Source organism: Poecilia formosa, unplaced genomic scaffold (assembly GCF_000485575.1).
Source record: "Poecilia formosa unplaced genomic scaffold, Poecilia_formosa-5.1.2 Scaffold95, whole genome shotgun sequence".
Lineage (NCBI taxonomy): Eukaryota > Metazoa > Chordata > Actinopteri > Cyprinodontiformes > Poeciliidae > Poecilia > Poecilia formosa.
The window spans coordinates 1,572,689-1,590,567 of NW_006800034.1; the positions used below are offsets into that span (position 1 = coordinate 1,572,689).

Below are 17,879 nucleotides of genomic sequence, written 5' to 3' on the forward strand. Positions count from 1 at the left end.
CACATTCTAATGATGGTAAGCTACATTGTAGCCACAACTGCCCTGTACATCAGTGCACTCTTTATATTGGAAAAAAAAAAAAAAATCAGTTAAAATAAGGTTAAATGTTTGATTGCACGTTGACAAAATGCAAACAAGTTCTCGTGGTTTGAATACAATGCGCTCTTAAGCTAATAAAATGTCATTTACAAATGACTGACTAAGGATTGGCCTCTTTAATTAAATAAAATCAAACCCAGCCACATGACCAACAATCTTTTAAATTCACTTGCAAATCAAACCAAAGAGCTTATAAACAACAGTAGCAGTCATTTCGCTGTCTGCTTCAGTTACATGTGAAGTGTTTTTAATTGCGTAATGAGCCAATGCAACTGAAAAGATTGCCACTTCAATGCCTCACATGAAACCTGTCGCCCATGCCACCCGCCGACATGTCAAACTGGGATTAAACGTCCCCCATAATCAATCCTTTGTGTTCAAATGAGACCATTGTTTATTTGCACCTTGGGTGACAGGCGTCAAGGGCAAGCAGCGCTGCAGTGACACGGGACGTGGCAAAATGAATACTTCAAGGATCCACTTACGCACATGCTAAAGTTTTTTGTTTTAATTTCTTTTTTCCTACTGTTTGCAGCTCTGGACTGATCCTGATTTGAATTCGCCTGCTGCCAAACTCTCCTTCCAACGAAAATGCAATTTAAAAAATTTAGGAGAAGGAAAAAACTGACGCGAGTGTGATTTAGGACTGATGTGAGACACATATTTCTAAATAACCACCTTCCTAGTTTATCATTCTGGGAAGCTGAGGAAAAAGTCTTCATCTGCAAAATACAAAATTAAATCATTTTTATCCCCTCTCTCTCTTTTATGAAGCATTTAAGGGTTATTTAGAGCCCAGGAGAACAACTGAATTTCTGCAGCAGTTGTTATGCAGGAGATCATCCTTCTATCTTGGAAAAACAGATCTTTTGTCTGAGACCGAAGCACCGGGTCTCCAGTAGAGCAAAAATATTAAGCCTGGGCAGCAGAGGACACTTCTATGGGTCCTTAGGAGCTACAGTAAATCTTCAGACAATGTATCCAAATAAAAGCCACTCTGCATGGAGGGACCAGAAAAACAGGAAACTAAATGAATAACCAAGATCAATTAGCAGGCCATGACCTTCAGAACTCCCCAGAAAGACACCCATCTCACATCGGTGATGAAATATTGAGACTGACAAGTTTAAAGGGGAAATCATGTAAATCTTTAAAGCCAAGGTAGGTTTGGAAATGATGTGTGCAGGCATGCAGGAGGAAATGAGAGATACATGGAGATTATTACCAGAACATATGTACTTGTTTAAAGAAATAAAACTGAGCAGAAAAAACTTTTTTAAAAAAGAAGAAAATCAGCAAAGCATTATCTTGGCATTTAAAGGAACATCTTCCAGTAACAAAAGGAGAGAACTCCTCTCGCAGTAGTTTCCAAAGTTAAGATTAGGACCCCAATTGGAGTCAAAATTATATAAATTATGGCTGCAAACTGTTTTCTTGACAATTACAGGCATTGTCATTTTTCTTTTTGTCTGAGCTAAATGAAGAATAAGTTGTCTGATTGCTTGTGTTTGGGTATTCTGATGCGCCTTCCTTTGAAGCAATGACACATTGTAGGAAAGGAAACTATAAATGGACTTAAAGACTTAAAGTGTTGTTATAGAGGACAATTTTCCACTAAATTAACCATAATTTATTTTTCATAACACCTTAACGTAATGCATTAGCTGTATATACTTAGCTAGACAGTTACTGTAATCCTGTAAATTAGCAGTAATTACAGTACCAGTATAATACTGCTGTGCAAACTTAGCTCTTACTGCAGCTTCACAGTAGATACTGTACATGCATTGCATTATGGGTATACCTTGAATTACCTGGTGTCATTTTGTCACTGTTCTCAGACTAAATACTTCTGTTTTTAGCATGCTACATTACTAAGCTAATGTACAACATGCATAGTGTAATGTGTTTGTAACCTAAAGCTGATTTGCATTAATGGCCCAATTCTTTTCATTTTATCTTTTTAAAGGTATTTGCACCAGCAACATATGCCAATATTACTGTAACTATGATGGTTATGGTAACAGACTGGAAGCCCCCTTGCCTATTTTCAATGTCACCAGTTCACAGTAATTTTCTTGTAACTGTTACCAGAACACAGGTAGATATGGTCACTAACTAGCAACGGTGCTGTCAGTAAATCCCTTCAGCATTAAGCAAAAAAGAATGACGGCATACTTTTAAAGTGTTTGAAATCACAGTTTTTACCACAGTCATTTGCCACTAGATTTCTTTGATTGCACTTACACTACTTTCTGTAACGTGAATGGCACAGATCTCTACAGATCAATTATCGTGCACTGTTTTTCACAGTATTTCTATTACTAGATGACTAATTATTGTTTTTTAATCATACTAAAATTGGCAGTCAACATTATAACACAAAGTGATTCAATCTATGATCACCAGGTCAGTTACTTTACGTATAAAAAAATATATATTATTAGTCTTAAATCTAGGCATATTTCTGTGTCTTGAATGCTATTGCCAACAACTGTTTAAAAAAAAAAACCTGCCAGTGTCTGGTCTGACTAACAATTGTAATGAACACTGCAGACTTCCTGACGCTGCAGAGGACCAAATTGTGAGGCATTAGTCACAATAATGCATATGTTATAATCACAGAGAACTTACTTAAAATTCAATCCGTTTTGGCATCATTATCGTGTATCAACAAAATGAATGACTCCTTCAGAGTATGGTAATTATAATTTGATAAATCATCAGCAGAAAATTAACTAGATGTCAAAACATTCACTGGGAGGGGTGATGAATCGAGGATGATTGTGGTGATGAATTGTGTTAATCTGCGCAGTATGTATCCAATGAAATGGCTAAACAGCTCAAGATGGATGGAGCAGAGAAGCTGCAAGGTCAGACTATAAAGCTTTGAGGAAAAGGGAAATAATGGAAAAGCTCTGCCTCAGTGCATGTTTGACTTTAGTCACTTGTTTTCCTGATTTTGTTCAAATAATACTGATTCGGTTACCTGATGACATTAAAAGCCAGATATTTTAGAGCCAGAAAACATACAAAGCATAACTAATTCACAATATATCTCCTTATTTGTTTAGAAAAAAAAAATAAAAAATCTCTTTTAATGGGAATGATGTGTAGCCACTTACTGGCAATACCAGTGTCTGTAGCTGGGTCTATTGTGCCAACAGAAACACTTTTTGCAACAGAATTATATTTCACAACTGCAGTCCTGGCTTTCTGTCAACTCAAAACTGATGGGAACACATTCATCACAGCAAATTCATCATCCACATCTATGACGAAGAGCTCTGACGATGAGTTAAAAAGTAGGATATCGAGGCAAACAGTGTGTGTTTTCATGAATAAGTTAATCTGCTAAGACTTTCCTCATTTTTTTATTTTACAGGTCCTGTCAGTGCAAAATGTTATAGAATGCTTTAGTAAAACAGAAAATAATCCCCCTTTACCTGCAAGATTTTACTTAATTGTTTTTTGTGTGTGTGTGTGTGTGTGTCTGAGCCAAATGAAGGAGAAAACATTTTACTGCAGATGCTGAGCCACCATTGTTCTGCTGATTGTGCAACCTTAACTTTAAGTGACTTTTAAGGGAAAGTAACATGAGAAAGTTAACTGTTCACAGACTAAAAGAGGTTAAATAATGTCACAGCCCTCAGAGTAGTGTTTTGACTGCTACATTACTGTACTGCAATTGAACTATTATGAGTTAAACCTGAACTGGTTATGTGGAGAAAATAAAGACTTCCACCATCACAGAGTGGTTCCCCAATTTAAAGCATTGTGGTGGAGAAGTTGTTTGGAGAAACGGTGGGATTCATGTTGGTATGAGAAACAAGAGCAGACATTGTAACATTAATCCTGAATGCTATTGGAATGAATATTTCCAATTAGTTTTTTGTTACAAGCAATGTGTCCCCATCAGTATAAGTTACAGTCAGACGTGTATCACCACAGAGTACTTTTAAATTCCTCCGTGGGAGGCTGGTTTGTTAAATCCCTAAACTATTTTCTTTCTTCTGATGTACTTCTCACTTAATACTTTACCATCAAAATATTTCTTTTAATCAAGTCACATTTCATGTGAAGGTTTTACTTATCACTCGTTTTATTCTGAGTGAATGTTGTGTTTTGCATAGAGGTTCAACTTCAGCATTTCAAATGTAACTTCATCCTTTGGTAACGTTCCCTTTAGGTGTGTTTAAGGCTTCACTGTTTGACACATATCATGAATTTATTCATAAATTGTTTCAAGCCTGAACACAAATGATAAGGAAAAGTTGTTAAAAAAATATATTTGTCCCATAAAGATCCAGAGATGAAATACAGGTTATTCAGCATGTTGGTAATCCAATAATCTATCATTTCACCTTTGAGCGCTAATACTGAAAAATGCTGGTCATGCAACCCTCCCCTCCACACATCTGTAATTGTGCCCCCCCCCCCCTCCTGGATGTTCTTGATGTGAAAGATGTTGCTGCTAAGTGGGAGAGGTCAAACACAAGTCTAGATATTTATTACATGTGCTGAAACCAGATGGAGGCAACACATTCATCACAGCACAGTGTCACCGAGGTAACACCCTCCTCACATAAAAAAAGCTACTCCCTCTTCCCAGCAGGGAACACTGGCCTTTACTGGTGTTTACAGCGACAGGGCTCGCGTTGCTTTAAAAGCAGCCGGCTGGCTGCCGAAATAATCATCTCCACCTCTCTCTGCTTGGATTTCATCGACCGAGGTGACGTTGGAAACTTTTGGCTTTTTATCGATACTTTCTGCTCGGTAGCTAGGGGAGATATTAAAGCTGCAGCAGGGCAAAGAAGGGCGTTTCTGACACTTGCTCCCTCATTTATCAGTCTCCTTCATAGGCCCCGTCAGTGACAATGAAAAGATTTCACAATACCGCAGGCAGAAACTCATTCCACCAGTAATCCATCATGCTCAGCCCAGCAGCCGTTCCACTGACCTAATCGGTAATGCCTGGCTGCATGCTGGAGACTTTTTAAAGCGCTCTTTTCATTAGGTCTAGTTAGAATGAGGAGAGTGACTGGGCTAAGCTCTGTTGCTGGATGTGTCTTTCAATTCCTCCACATTATTTGGTAAATTAAAACACAAGTGTCATCCATGACCGTCCACCTATAGAGACAAGGCATCCATTTTTTTGTTTGCATTTTTCATTCATGCATCCTTGAAAACGACTGAAAAGAGTGTAGTACATAAGCGACACATTCAAATTATTAATAAGTAACTATTAATTAATAGGCATGTAGCATGAAACAACCTTTGCTCTCCAAAGACTCTCTACTCTTGCTAACCAGCTAATTTTTTGTGTTTATGATTTAGTTAAAATTAACCAAATCCTTTGCTTCCTTTTGTGACTGCAAAATTTGTCAATTACCACCAAATTTGTCAATTTTGCAGTCACAAAAGTGTTTGTAACAAAATCATTTGCAACCTTTCAGGCGTTGTGTCATTCTGTTCGTCTGAAAGCCGTCTGCCACAACACAAAATGTGAAACTTCTTTTATTTTTTAGTTGTTTTTATGTCTTCAAGGGTTCCTGAACAATTGTTTATGAATTTCATTTTTGCACAACTTTGGCTAACGTATAACAAGCTTGTACATTTTTGAGAAAAACACATGCTGATAATTTTTTAAGTGCTGATTTCACATTTTTGACCCCGATCAAAAATATACATTTTAAATATGCCATCATGGCAGTTAACATTTTTTTTATTGAAATTATTTTAAATGCCTTCAGAAGTTCATGTTTTATTATTTTCCACTGGACACTGCTTCATACTTTTGCATGTTTGGGATGAAAAAAAATGTTTTTTTTTTGTTGACATTTTTATTACTTTGCACAAAATGTCGCTGGACACGTTTTACATGCCCAGGCTAAGATAATACTTTAATTAAATTCAAATTTTCTAAGTGGGTTTAGGAAAAAAAGAAACTTTTTATGTTTTTCCAAAGAAAGAAATACTCTCAGTCTGGACCTATAGTACTACCCCATTTGGATTGTTGTTGCCATAAATGTTTGCTTTGATTCATACACCAATTTGTTCATTTTGGAGTAAAGTCTGTTTGTGTGACACCTTTTTTGTGCTTACCACCTATCTTGAAGGTGTGCAGTCTCTCAGCCAGTAACTTTTTGATGGTGCTTTCAAAGCGACCTCTGTGAGCCGGCAGAACCAGTGACGAAGTTTTAAGCCACAACCATTTCAAAAGGGAGCCACATATCCGTGAGGAATGGGATGCAGGGGTTTCTGTGAGAAACTGAAACAATAAATTTTATCCAATTTTAATATGAACGCTTGCAGATCTCTGGCGGTTCGTAAAATTTTATTTTTTTCTCCTCAAATTTCCTGTTCTTTTGTAATCCTGTTTTTTATGAGTGCAGTTAAGAACTGATGGAATAGTAATACATGCTTCAAATAAAATTCATTTTACTGATAATTTATGAGATTGATTTAATTATGATACCCAGCGAGACTGGTTGCGTTATCAACCCTAAAGTCAATTAAAGTAGCTACATTAAAAGTTGCTGCTCACAAAAGGCACATAAATCGACACCAATAGAAAAAAAAAACCCCAGCAATAAATATTTCATGGCCCTCCAAGCCTTAAGATAATTTGTGTTTTATTTCAGTGTTATATTATTTCTGAGAGTGGATACATTTCTCCAAATCAACCATGGCTTAGAGGGCTTCTTCAAAAGTCCCCCGCACCCCCTCCCTTAATACCCCCACTCCTAATGAAGAGAGGTAGGTTCAGCCAGGGCACAGGGCTGCTGAGAGTTCGGTTCCAACTGCGTGGCCCTGCCAGCCCCAAGTTCAAGCTGCACTCTGGTGAGCATTAGTTAACACACAGGAGGAAAGCAAAGAGGCTGGGGGAAAACGAGAGGGGGGTTCAGGAGCGCTCTCTGACCCACTGCTGGCTTTTATAGAGAGATTATTCCCTAAACCCCCACAGCTGAGCTTTCTGGCACATTTCTCTTATCTACATCACTCCTTTTTCACTGCTTCCATCTATCACAGCTGTCTGCTGTGACCTGTCTCTTTAGTAAGCCTCTCCATGATGGGTGTCAGTACACTTTGCCAACATTTGGGTCAAATTAAGCTTGAACAAAGGTCTTCACTGTCCTACATTAGAGGAAAATGTAAAACACACAATACTTATCCTCTCATGCTCCTGCCAAACACCATTGGAAAGGGAAAGCAGGAAGCACTTTGGGCAACGGTGCAACTTCAGATACATCTTTAACCTTGGCTTGTTCTGTTCGCATTAGTTCAGGGGAATAGTTTGAAAGATACTGAAATTTGCCTTAAGACAGACCATTAAAAGACCTTGAATGGATGAAATCTGGGAATGTGAAGATTTTCAAAGCCAATTGTCAAATATTTAATATGTTTTCCTCAACTGCTTCTCTTTGGAGGTTAGAGTTTGGACTAGACATATTGGCTGGTATGAGTTTGTCATGGAATAATAAACACAAAACATCCAAGTGGTCCTATCAAATTATTTGAAGATGGATATTGCGTGTTACACTGGGTGATTTAAACTAAACATATTAGACTGGTGATGAAGTCATCATGCAGTTTAAAGTGGCCTTGAGCATTTAATATTTTGGTTTTTACAATGACATAAAATACTGTGAATTAGGTGACAAAGTTAAGCTGTTGAAAACTAGATTTTGGGATGGATCAGTAATCCGAACTGCCAATAAAAACCTGGTGAAGGCAGCATCATTCTGTGGGAATGTTTAATTTGGTTTTAGAGAGGATTATTGAAAGGCACATCCTAATAGGGTTGAGAAAATTTTAATTTTATTCAAAAAGCTCCTCAAAATTTTATTAGGATTGTTGGAATCTCAAAAAGGACAGCCCCCATAAGCAAACAGTCTTACTGATTCATTTATTTAATGTGATGTTTTTAAAAACATTAAATATTATGTGCAGACTGAAGTGGAAAATTGAGAAAAAAAAAGTTTCACTGTTTCATAAAAATTCAAAAGAACAACAGAGAAAGACTAGTGTACTCAAATAAAATCAGAGGGAGTACAAAACTACTTTGTTTAAATGTTTCTGTTAACTGCCAAAGCACTTTATCTCTATTGCAGCCTCAATTCAGCACAGACAGTTTCCTCTAAAGTCACACCTTATGCCTCCGTGCTTCCAAAACTTCATTTTAAAACACCTATCGGATACAAAGCTAGCAAAGTTTGAGTCATCTTCTGGCAGTCAAAACTCTGACAAAGGAAAGCGCTCACAGTATTTACACAAAAACTATAAACATAATGCATAGCAGTCTTAAATAGTTTTTATTTAAAAAAAAAAGGCAACAGAAAAGCAACAAATAGTTCTGTTGGTTCACTAAGACACTATTTAGAAAAAAAAACTAAGAAAATCTCCAGGTTTTGAAAAGTTTGACGTCGTTCTTTGGTTCTGTGAATGTCTCTCTTCATTGTTGCTACTGGCAGAAGCTGCTGTTTGTGGGCGGATGCTACTTGATAGAGGTGTTGAGGTGGTGTCTAAAACACTCACTGGACAGAGGGTATCTTGCCTGACCTCTGCATATTCACCTCGATATATGGGAAGCACAGACCTTGATTCTACTGAACTTTCTCTGAGTGTCTCTGTCAAAATAAATTTCGAAACGAAACGGGAAAACAAGCTTTAAACAGTGCAAAAACAAATATTTCTAAACCCTTAGAGGCTAGTAAGGCACACATCCTATTATTCTGCTAACTATCAGCAATTATCTCCCTGTCAAAGCTCTAGGTGACAAATTCTCCCCATATCCCGCCTGGCAGTATCATCAACCGGACATGAGCTTCATGTGATGGAAACTAAATCACTGGCTCCACTCACAGTCCTGACAGACAAATGGCGTGCCTTGGAAAACCTAGGCCCATCACTCTGAGCTGGAGAGGGGAAAAAAAGTCTCTCCCTCCCATTTGACCTTCTTTTATTCGCAGAGAGGGGAGATTAAATACCACAGATTCTGTATGTATGGTCTGTTTCCAAAATATGAGAATTATTAATGGCTTTTTCTGAGGGACTGTTTAATCTTTTGCCAGGTTGCAGTCATCGTTTTTACCTTGGGCTGTTTTCTTTCCTTACAGATGGTTCCAGAAAAACAGGAACTGTTCCCTATCCTTACAGCAAAGGCAAAGGAAGTGTGTGGACAGCGTCGGGGCAGCAGAGTGATCATCCCTCTTGAGGCGGTGTAACATAATGATGTTAATAGTATTCAAAATTTACCCCTCTGTGTGAATGGATGTGAACAATACACAGACCTGGCAGACACACCAAACAAGCTTTAACAAATGAACAGCAGTGGACGGTTAATTGTTTCACACCTAAACTCTGGTCTCTTCTCTTTACAGCGTGACGGATTTTACCAGCTAAGGATTAATATCGCTTGTTGTTATCAGCTGCATGATAGTTTAGACCACAGATGTGAGAAAGCACACCTTCCCTGAAGTGCGCATACTTACAGACAGATGCCACTTTTCACAATGAGGCCACAGATCAAATCCCAAAGCCAGAATGACGACTCGATCACAAGAGCATGACACAGTTAGTAAATTATTCTCTTGTCTTTTTGACCCCGTGGCCCATTGAACTTTGCCTAAAAAGCCCGACTGGTGGTTTTAGTGCGTTTGCAATTCCATTGCATAATTTGCATTGCACAAAAAGTAGCTCAGTTGGCTGTCTCAGCATGACAACAGTATCAAGATGTATTGAAGTTTCAAAAATTTGAATGTGATGCAAGAGAAAGTGCATAAGAAACTAAAGTAGTGCCAACTATTATTCTTGGTAAGACTGCAAGTTTTACCTAAAATATACTCCCAATTCATATCAGCTTGTTTTTGTATTGCTATATTAGAGTGATTTTGCACCACAAAACTAACAAAATTGTGAATATTTTATTCTGGTTAAGTCAATTTAATAAAATAACAAGAAACTAAAGCTATAGAAAGCCTTAATGTAACCTTGACAACCAATAGATTAAACATTATTGTTATAGAAGTAAGAATAAATGGTCTTTTTTTTGTCAGAAATGAAATCATGCTTTTTCTTTATACTAAAAGGAAATAATTTCAACTTAAATTATTATTTGTTGATTATGTTGACCACTCTTCCAAATATTGAATTAACATCAACAGTCGCCTCGTTCAGTTTGGCACTTCTGTCCTTGCAGTGGAGATTTTTTATTTTTTTTATTTTATTTATTTTTATTTTTTACAAAGCAGGTTATTTCCAGCAAACTTCATAGGGACGAACTGGCAAATTGCATATGTTGGGTTGGGTAAAATTTAAAACGTCAACAGAGCCCAAGTCTCCAGGAAGTGATCGTTTTTCAGTAGCTGAGAGTCCAGACCCTTTGTATGAAGCAAATAGTTTACAGCCAGGAACAAGTCTTTTTTTTTTTTTTTTTTTTTAATCAAGAATTAAGAAACTGCCAGTGGTTTTCTTGCTTTTTGGCCTAAATAAATCACTGCACTACAACAAATCACTATATTTGTATTGTTTCTTTTAAGTATATTTAGATTGGTAATGTGTATGTCCACAACAATTATGTTTTATTAGAGGAGCTTAGAATAAAAAAAACAATCCAGACAAATGAAATGAAACATAAAAGTTCCTTTCTAGTTCTAAACCCATTTATAGTGATTGATACTCACTTAATATGACTCCCATTACATTATTCAGTGCTAATACAGTGCCCATTGAAATTACATGCAGATGACCAATTATGCAAATTAGGTGATTACATCTTTAGCAACTTTTAGTGGCATTTAAAACACTCAGTGACCCTTTCTCATACCAAGCAGTTGGCTTAATTTAACCAACAAAACTTGAAACCACATTTAGTCATCTTTTAGACTTCGATCACTCACAAGGTAAAAGAAAGCACCTGTCGACATTTTATAGAAAACTAAAGTTTTAAACAGTGCAATTGCTTAATTAATCTAGAACTCTTAGCTGTGCAATAGGATGACCAAATGTCCTCTTTTTCCAAGACATGTCCACTTTTCATGTTTTTGTCCAGGGCATCTTAGGAGCTTTCATTGATTGTTGAAAATGTCAGGGCTTTCATTGATTTTTAAGAACACTGATAGGCATAGTTAAATTGACTGGTGCAATGCATGGTATACAACATCCTGTCTGCTGCCTATTGGGTTGTTCTCATCCGTTCATAGACACCCGGTTGCTCTGCAGCGCTGCTGGTGATGTTTACAAGATGTCAAAGTGCAAGGATGGCTTTGGGGAGGAACTGGAAAATAAATTTCCTTCATACTGTCCCTGTTACAACAAATAGGAGCTTGAGTGTATGGAGCACACGGCTGCGATATGTGTTTCCATTTATGACAAAGGTGCCAAAAATACCTCACGTCGTACGGACACAAAAGCCATGGAAACGCTATTCAGAGTTAGTAATATATTGTAGTTACTTGATGAAACATTTTGGCTACCGTTTTTGGGAACTGCTTACTTAACTACTGTCTTTGAATTTTGAATTTTTTCATATTCCAGCCATGAGGCAATTCATATCCACAAGGGGAACAGCTCACACTTTTGTATGAACTTGTAGTCTACTCTAAGGACATATATCAGATACATATCTGATGTATACAGCAACATCCTATTTAGCAGCAGGGGTTTGCTTAGCGATATTTTTGGTTGCTCAGTGATCACAGTCCCTACATTTAATGTAAAAACTGGACCAAATGTCTTCAAGGTCAACATTAATGTAAAACACCAATGCATGGGTGTGATACAAGGGCAAAAACTGGTAAAGGTTAAGAAGATGGGTAGTACTACAACAAAGTCTTAGTGTAAAAGTCCGTCTCCCAAAAATTCCCAAAGTTGGAACAAACTATTGGTCATCCTCTTTTTGTCGATCAGACTTTCTGCACTAGCCCGCAACTAATTGACCTAAAAATGCAGGAAAAAGCAGCTCAGAGTCCAGACATCATGACCCTGACTTTGACAGGTACCTCAAAAATCTGATTAATCCCTTCAGCTGAAGCTTACATTAAAACTGACTTGCCATGATAAATGGCGTTACTAACACCTCAGCCTTCTTCAGATTTCCTTGGAAGAAGGATTGAGTTATTGATATATTAAATCCATCCACTCGCTCCCCTGTGAAGGATCAAAACCACCCAAAACTGTGTTACATAATGGTCTCTTTGCCCTTGGCATTCAGTGGGCTCTTGCAAGGAATCCATATTGAGGGACATTCATGTCTCAGTGGGATCCAAACTTAATTAGCAACTTCTACTGTGCTTTAAAGGCTGTTCCCCCTATCTTCACCAATATATCACCTGGCAGAGTCAATTGAAGACAACTTCAGCAGCCTTTTCTTCCTGACCTTGGCATTTCTTCTCAGCCGTGGTTTATTGATAATTTTCCGGCTGTGGTGCCTCTCCTCATTTGTCATGATTATTGCTGAATTTTTACTCTGTCATCCACAAGCGTGGATCAATGCTTGTCGACTTTTCTTTTGTCATATTGGCAGCACAAATGTCCCTTCCTCTCCAAATGAGGCTCCTTTTGCCTCCCTATCTATTAGCTGTCTGTCTACACTGCACTTGATCCTTTGTTGGGTCAGTCTATATGTCATTGTCCAAACAAAAAATAAAAACTGACACTTTTGCATTGCACAAGAGCAGGAATCAAGCAGATAAATGGATAACACATTGTTCATGTTTTTTTTTTGTGTGCAACTCTAAACTGGCCACTTTATTAGGTATATTTGCTGAATTTATCGACACATAGCAAATCAGTCTAACACAGGCAGCAACTCAACTCATTCAACTCATTCATACTCAACCTGAGCATCAGTATGATGGGAAAAGGGAATCTGTCTGCCTTTGAACCTGGTGTGGACATTGTTTCCCAAACAGGTTACTCTGAGAATAGTTTAAATAAGAGGAAATATTCCGTGTGGGGCAGTTGTGTGGAATGTCTTGTTGACATCAAGAGGAAAATGGGCAAACTGGTTTGGAATAATAGAAACGTAGCAGTAGCTCCAATAATCACTTGCTACAACTAATGTATCTGCTAAAGACAAGAAATTGAGGATTAATTAGTCTGAATTTATCGCTTCCAGTATCAACAGTTCAGTCTGGTGGTGTTTGCTTGGTGCAGAAAAGTTTCAGTTTGCCACACTTAAGGTCCCTTAATATCAACTGAGCACACTTTAACCCCTTTTAGACTATGTCCACAAATTTGCCTGAAAACCCATGTTGACCTCATACTACCTCGGTACCTCCTGTTGTATATTTCACATATAAAGGAACACATCGAAACTCTTTGCTACCATTGAAAGTTTTAATTATGAACTACATGTGGCTGCGATTTTGCAGTATTAAGATGCATTTTAAGTAACGCGTTAATGTAACAGCAATGATTTATTCAGAAATAGTTGAAATTTTAAATCCAAGGTTTTTTCCAGCAATAGTAGCATAAGGGAAACTTTTTTTATTACTACCTTAGTTAATTGCAAAAAGCATATATATTTTTTACATAATACTAAATAAATTCAACATGTAAGGGGTTGGATAAGTGCCAAAGCCTACCTGTCTTTTGTTAATGATGAAGTCCATCCACAGCGTGAGCATCTTCTGATGGCCACTTCCAGCTCAAATCATCTCTGCTGAGTTCATGAGCACAACAGTGAGTTCACTGCCCTCCAGTGACCTCCACAGTGACTAGATCTCAATCCAATAGAGCCCCTGTGGGAAATGGTGAAAAATGAAACACTTGTCATGAATCCGCTGCTGCTTTAATGTCAATACGGACGAAAAGTTTCAGGGGAATGTTTTTGACTCCTATGCCATCAAAAGTGAATTCAATTCAGCTCACACATCTTAAAAATAACTGGCTTATGTTATTTACAACAGGGCCACGTTTGTCACTGAACTGCTCATATAATAAAATGCACTGGACAGACAATCCAATCACTCAAGAGTCAAATATCCCATGCAATAAAGCCACATCTGTCAAACTGATTAATGAATTGTCACAGCAAAAGGAACCAGTTGGAGCCGGTAGCCGCCTCAAGCAGCTCACAATCCATCTCAGTCGGCTAGATGGTTAGTTCCTGTAGCCAGGCCAAAGGCATGGCTGCTCCGTCCAGCTCTACCATGTCTACACCTATTCCTCCATGCTCCCTCCTCCTCCCTTGACGGGCTGAACAGGTCTGACAGGCGGATTCCTTTTCTTTTCAATGTATTAAAGGCACTTTCCCGCTCTGACAGCCTGCTCTGTTCTGCCACCTTCTAGCTGGGGCTTCACACTACTCTGGGCAGCCACTACGTCTTGACAGACCACTGTCACTTCCCATCATCCTCTCTGTAGATCCTGTTCTCCCCCTTCTAAGCACGCAGACCCAGTTTCCAACCAGTGCAATTATTTTTTTTGACAAGCCATCCATCAGCTTTAACTTTAAAGCACTTTCCACTGATACCCATTGTTACAGTTCTGTGGCTTTTTATGCAGGCAACAGGAGAGAATATGATAGCAGACATTCAGACTACTCAACCATGTAAATCTACTTTGTTCCTTTATTATTTCCAATTTTCTGTTCCATTTTTTGCCAAATTATGCATATTTGTTGTGCATAATATGCCCTTGTCAAATCACATTAACATGTCCTTTTTTGCCGTCGGAGAAGGTTATGATTGCGCTTTACACAAGGAGCAAGAGATAGCTTTACTCTTACTATGAGTCATGGCAGAGTGCTGTTGCACTGGGATACATTTCTTGAAGACAAGTCACTGCAATTACACGACACTGATAAAAGAGTGACCTGACTCATGATGCCTCGGATTGCATAATTAGAATGACAACTTTTAAAAATGTTGGCCGGATACGAAATATGACTTATGCCCCAAGGAGATCTAATTATGATCTCCGACACTGAGTTAATGATAGAAGGTGGGAGTAGCATCTGGGGATCTGGAGGGGACAATCTCTCAGCATGTGACATTTGCTGGCTCCTAACAACTGGGGTCATCAATGGGCTTCAGAAGTCCATCCTGTTGATTGGGAGTTTATGTGTGGAAGTTGTGTTGTATGAGGCCAAAATAGATTACATGCTCTGCAATGACTGGGTTTTCTGCCGTATTCTCTAATATTCTGGGATGTTCTGTGAATTTTTACGGAAATAGTAATCTCATCATTTCTAGCTCGAATGGCCCTGACCAGTCACCAGCCAATCAAAAAGTTAAAAACCCAATCTGTTTTCCTGTCAGTTTCTAAAGTGCAACTTTGGACACTCTTCGGTGTGGAAGTTGTTACAGGGGGAAGGTGACCCTAACCCAGCCTGTCAATAGGATATTTGACTTTTAAGCAAACACATGTATGAAGCTGCTGTAAGGTTTAAAACACAACAACCAATGTCAGCTATTCTTTTAACGTGTGAGAAACAGAGAGAGGGTCAAAACAGCTTCAGCCTCTACTGCAGTACTGCAAAGTGTCAGGGACCGAGCTGGATTTAATCTGGATTATGTTGACAGGCTTTTCAAGTCAGGGTTTAGCTGAGAGACATGTCTACAAACTTCAGGGAATACACTTGACTAGTTAGTAATGCTAACCCTGCTAATTGCTAATAAAGGACAATGCATTCTTTTTGCAAAATGTTTCCTACTTCTCCGTTACAAAAGAAAATGCCTAGTTTAATCTTAATTTTGTCAGGGAAATTGGAGGCTGCCAAGAAAGAGTTCAGTGTCTGAAATACCCATTGTGTGCATAAAAGCTTGTGAAAGCTAGATAAATAAACTATTCATTAGTCACTTTTAAAGTATGAATCATAATAAACCAGTATGATACATGATACTAAAAAATAAACTATGAAAATGTTGCACAGTGTTTGAATACATGAATAATGAAATTCTGACTCATGACCTTAATAATAATTAACACCACAGGAAATAGCAAAGCCCACTTGTTTTCCAGCTTGCAACTAGAATACAAGTTGGGGTTGTAATGTTTTTCTTAAATACAAATTCTGATTTGGATCTAGCAACCAAATCCCACCTTAAAAAGAGCTCAAAATTTCTATTTTGTAATTATTTTAATCCTCATACGAAGAAATAGATCAGAAATGGGATCCAAGGCTCTAATCGGTGCATCTTTAGTTCTCAAGATGACTTTTGTTTAATTTAATGCTTACACTTAATATTGTTAGAACATGTCCTGGAAGATCTGACAACAAAAATGGACATTTTTACTCATAAGTTAATCTTTACAAATAGTTGAATACATTTCATTTCAAAAAGCACAAAGTATTTGTGCTTTTGATTTATAAAAATAATTGGACAAAACACTCAATTGCTGCATTATCCTGTAAGTAGCAAATCTGAAGTGCTGAGCAGCTAAAGAGCATATCTCCCAGGCAAACAAAGAATAAAAAAAAACATTTTCCTGAAACTGTTCAACAGTGACAAAGTGTGAACATATGGCACAGAATGACCCAGATGGTCTTATCACCCCTGAAGACCGCTAACTTATCTCTTCTTCCACAAGATTTCCAAAGCAGGTGTTGATGAGACATAATGAGAAACTCCACATTCAGCTTCAAGTCTATGATTTGCTGTTTATTGGCTATTATGGGCATTAATCTGACCCCACAGACGGGGGAACATTCGGTCTGTGTCTCTGCATAATCAGGCGAGGAGTTAATAACACACAGGTTGTCACAGCTGTTGAAGACAGAGAGACAAGCTGCCCTGGGTGACAATATGTCAATGGTTGTCTAGCAGATGAAACTGTGGATATTAATAAATCAAAGTGACCCCTACCTGAAGCCAAACAGATGCAACACCTGGACATGTAAATTCCTGCATAACGGGTGCCATAAATTTAAATCGGAAAAGCTCTGGTTTAATAACTGCGCAGACAGCTGCGAGTGGGACAAACAGGTTGTGCTTAATGTAAAAGACACATTTGGAGTAGCAAACATCATCTGCTCCCATCACTTAATTCTAAACTGGGTAAAGAAGAATGTAGAAGCACCATTTCTCTACTTTCTCCTGATGAAAACCATATATCAAGGAAGGAGGTGCAATAAAGTGTGTTTAGGTACGTAAGGTGAGAAGTGTGTTTGTCAGAAACAGTAGCTGGCTGGCAGTAAGGTGGGGGTGGGGGGAGTAACCTCCCGGCTGCTGTCAGTGTATTAATCACCACTGATGTGTGTTGTAAAAGGATTGCTGCAGGAAATAAAGACACCATGGTGTCAGCTGCATTGCCCTGATGTGACTCCATCAGACAAGAGGATGCTTATTGACAGGGTGAGAAGGGGGAATGGACAGAGAGAGAGAGAGAGAGAGAGAGAGACGGGGGGGAGACAGAGGGAGCAATCAGTCCTAGAGTCAGTCACCTTGGCACTGACGCAATGTCACGAGAGCCCAGACCATTATTCCTCCAAGCCCACAGGAACATTATTTAAACTCAAACCTCAACCAGTGACTTGCCTGAATGTCACCAGAAGGACAAACATCAACACATACACAGCTGGGGCCAAAATTATTCATATCTTTGGCATATAAGGTCATGAAATATGGTCATTTAAGACATCTCTCTAAAGATATAAGAAGACAAAGGTCTCATCAAATATCTCTTAAAAAATATGTTTTTGTTGACATTTTATTTTTGAAAAAAATTGCATGTTATTGATTATTTTACAATCCTGAAAAATCTTAACTGTAGCAATGAAAGCCTTTGTTATAACTGCATAGTTCAAGTATTCTAGTGGTTTATCATTGGTA

General features: G+C 38.1%; 1 long non-coding RNA gene across 1 annotated transcript in view; it reads right to left on the reverse strand.

Annotated features, from left to right (window-relative positions):
• Positions 1-13,693: 13,693 nt before the first annotated feature.
• Positions 13,694-17,879, reverse strand: part of LOC103142314 (uncharacterized) — a 96,142-nt gene continuing 91,956 nt past the window's right edge. The window contains exon 3 of the long non-coding RNA XR_001662874.1: positions 13,694-13,844. This is a non-coding gene — a long non-coding RNA (uncharacterized LOC103142314). The remainder of the gene's footprint in view (positions 13,845-17,879) is intronic.